This window comes from Antechinus flavipes, chromosome 1 (assembly GCF_016432865.1).
Source record: "Antechinus flavipes isolate AdamAnt ecotype Samford, QLD, Australia chromosome 1, AdamAnt_v2, whole genome shotgun sequence".
In the NCBI taxonomy this organism is placed as follows: Eukaryota; Metazoa; Chordata; class Mammalia; order Dasyuromorphia; family Dasyuridae; genus Antechinus; species Antechinus flavipes.
This window is the reverse complement of record NC_067398.1, coordinates 265263110-265266399: the sequence shown is the minus strand read 5'-3', so window position 1 is coordinate 265266399 and position 3290 is coordinate 265263110. Positions and strand designations below refer to the sequence as shown.

Here is a 3290-nt window from a genome sequence, read left to right as displayed (position 1 = left end):
TTTTTTACTACTCAGTTAATTTTCAGTAATTTCCAACTCTTCTTGACCCCATCTGGATTTTCTTGGCAAATATACTGGAGTTGTTTGCCATTTTCCTTTCCCAGGTCATTTACACGTGAGGAAACTGACAAACGGGAGAGTAAGTCTCTGGAGGCTGAATTTGAAGTTAGAAAGATGAGTCCCAAGTCCCGATCCAGTACTCTGTGCCCTATGGCGCCACCTAGCTGAACCAAGTATTCCTTTTATGGATGAGGAAATCGAGACTTGGAGACTGGAAGAGTAAAACTCGAATAATAAAGGGATATTCCTCTCTTTCTCCCCAGTCCCTAGAGTATTGCGTCTGCACCTGCTCCAACCCACTCCGCCTCGGGACTTGCATTTCCTTTGGTTAGTGGAAAAAGCAGTAGAAACTTCTACTCCGTTGGCTTGAGGTGCAGACGAATGGGCTGCGATAATCGCCTTTTGTTTTTTTGTAAAATTTAAAATTTTAACCTATTGCAGTCTTCCTCGCACTTTCAATGCACTTGCTACCGAAGGCTTGGTTATAATGAACCAAAAGACAAAACACCGATTCTTCGCTCTGTCAATTGCTCGTAGTGAGCCCTGTTCACTGGGTACTTAGAATGATTTGAGCGATTAAACGTTTGAGCTGGAAGGGATGGATGTACGTTAGGTACAACCCCTTTTTGGCAGAAGAGGGAACTCAGTTTCACAAAAGGGAAGCGAATTACCTAAAATCAAATGCATAGTAAATAACACAGTAGGGATTTCTGTCTCTATTTCTCTGTCTCTTGCTGGCTCTCTCTGTTTCTATATCTGTCTGTGTCTCTCTGTCTCTTTGCTCACTGTTTTTGTCTCTGTCTCTTCTTTGTTTCTTTCTGTGACTGTTTCTGTCTCTCTGTCTTTCTTTCCTCCACGAAACCTGTCAAATGGAGTAATTTAAAGCAGTAATTCCTTTAAAACAGTAATTCCCAATTTAGAGTATGGGAGCTTTGTCAAGGGGAGTAATGGGAATATTTTAGAACTAACTGTATCATCCTTTTGAAATAAATCAATCTCTTTCTTTTTTTTTAATAGTTTTTTTATTTTCAAAATATATGCAAAGAGTTTTCAGCATTCACCCTTGCAAAACCTTAAGTTCCAAATTTTTCTCCCTTCCTTCCTCCCCCCCCCAACAGCAAGTAATCCAATATTATGTTAAACATGTGCAATTCTTCTAGACATCTTTCTACATTATCTTGTTGCACAAGAAAAATCGCATTTTTGTATTTCTTAAATTACCACGTGTATGGTAATTCTAGAATTTATTGTCTTTAATATCGAATAAGGGTACAGGAAAGTTTGTCAAAAGTCAAGAGGCACAGGTACCAAAAGAAGATTGGGAATCGTTGCTTTAGAAATAAAAGCAAAACAAACTACAGAGTTGAAGCCGCTGCTTTCTTCCCTCTGAGACGGATCCTGGGGAATTCGTTTACCCTCAGCGCCATAAGACTGATACCAAGCAGGTCCTAGGTCCGTCTTCCGCCCAGTATAACCCGGTACAAGAAAGCAGAGAGAGCTCCCTGCAGTGTCCCCCCCTCACCTCGGGGACCACTTGGTCTCCAGAAGTTTCCAGTACCTTCTCTACTGAGCCGCAGTGTCCGTCTGCTTTGGCGCCACCCCTTTTTCCCGCTCCTCTTCCTCGGTCCGCTGGGGATACTATTAGTGGTTCAGGGGTGCCCTGCGGCACAGAAGTGTGCACTCCTCCAGGCAGAACTGAGGGTAGGTTTTAGACCGCGGAGATCTGCAGGTGCCCGGGGACTGCCAGGGGCTGTTACCCAACCTGGGCTGGAAAGAGGCTTAAAGGAGTTGGGTGAGCAGGTGAACCGCGCGGCCTCGGAGGACTGTGGAACTGGAAGCAACAACTCTCAGTAAGATGATTTCCCTTCCTCCTTTTCAGAAGCTAAAACGCACACGACCTTCGCCGTTAGATCTGAAATCTATGTCGCGGTCCCTGTGTTATAAAGGTGGCAACGTCTTGTTAATGTGTCAAAAAACATGTGTTTTGAAGATGTGCTCATCTTCACCTTAGCTAGTGTACACTTGGAGTTTCACGTTTTCTGCCACGTAAGTAGTATTTTTTTTTTCCCCTGTTACTGTTGTAGCTTTCCCCCATTCCCGCTTTTAATGCACTGCCCAGGGCTTCTTCCGGCTCTCTCATTTGGAAGCCAGATTACACACTTTTGAGCCTTCAGAATAATCATGATTATGAACTGAAAAGATCCATCACCTCTCTAAGTAAAGGGTGTTCTGTCATAGCTACTGGGGTTGTTTCTCTGAAAATGTTTTCCAGGGATGGAAGTCTGGGGAAGGAAATAAACATTTATTAAGCACCTATTGCCAAGTGCTTTTTTTTTTCCTGCTGTGCCAGGCATTGTGCTAAGTGTTTTGCAAATATTAATTATCTCATTTAATCAGCCCTAAGAGGTTGGTGTTATTACCGACCCTATTTTATTTATTAGCCCACAGGTATACTGTCCAGGGTCATACTTTTTTTTTTTTTGGCTAGGGTTCAGTGACTTGCCCAGGGTCACACAGCTAGTGCTGAGTCTGAATCGAATTTGAACTCAGGTCCTCCTGATTCCAGGGCAGGTGTGATAGAAGCAGTGCACCATCTAGCTGCCCCAGGGTCACACATTTTAAAAATCTCAAGTTAGAATTGAACTCAGTTCTTCTTAACTCCAGGAGCTGCCCTCAATCTACTGAAGCACCCAGCTGTTCCTACACCTGAAAAGAATGTTGGTGTTGTCGCTGATAAGGATGGATGGACCGGAAAAGGGGAAAGCTGGGGATAATTGGTTTCTGCTGTAGGATACCAGTCTGGTGTAGGCTATCTTGTCTCTCTCACTAATGAAAAATAATGATGAAGCAGTTGATAATGGTTATTTGGCTGCTTTGCAAGGGATGGCAATAATTTAAAATAGAAAGCTGAACTTGAAAAATCATCACTTCCTTTCTTTGGATCTCAGTTTTCCTCTCTACAAAATGGGAATAATGATAATATCCACATCATCTACTCTGTTATCTACTTCTTGAGGTTGGGATGAGGGGAAAAGCTGTGTGGGCTGCTACTGCTGCTCTCTGGTCAGAGTGAATTGTAAGGAGCAGTGGCCCCTGAAGCCCTCCTAGGTTTTTTAGCTAAGGTAGTCAGCACTGAAAATATGATGGATTTAAGCAAAGGAAAAACAAATTCTAGCAAAAACATTAACAAAATGTACCCTTAGGGTTATTGTCTACTAGCTTATTAGTTA

The 3290-nt window shown here is 42.8% G+C and overlaps 1 long non-coding RNA gene across 1 annotated transcript; it reads left to right on the top strand.

Moving 5' to 3' along the window:
• Window positions 1-623: 623 nt before the first annotated feature.
• LOC127554661 (uncharacterized) lies at window positions 624-2981 on the top strand. Its single transcript, XR_007952035.1, has 2 exons — window positions 624-2106; window positions 2725-2981. It is a non-coding gene; the product is annotated as an uncharacterized LOC127554661 (long non-coding RNA).
• The last annotated feature ends 309 nt before the right edge of the window (window positions 2982-3290 follow it).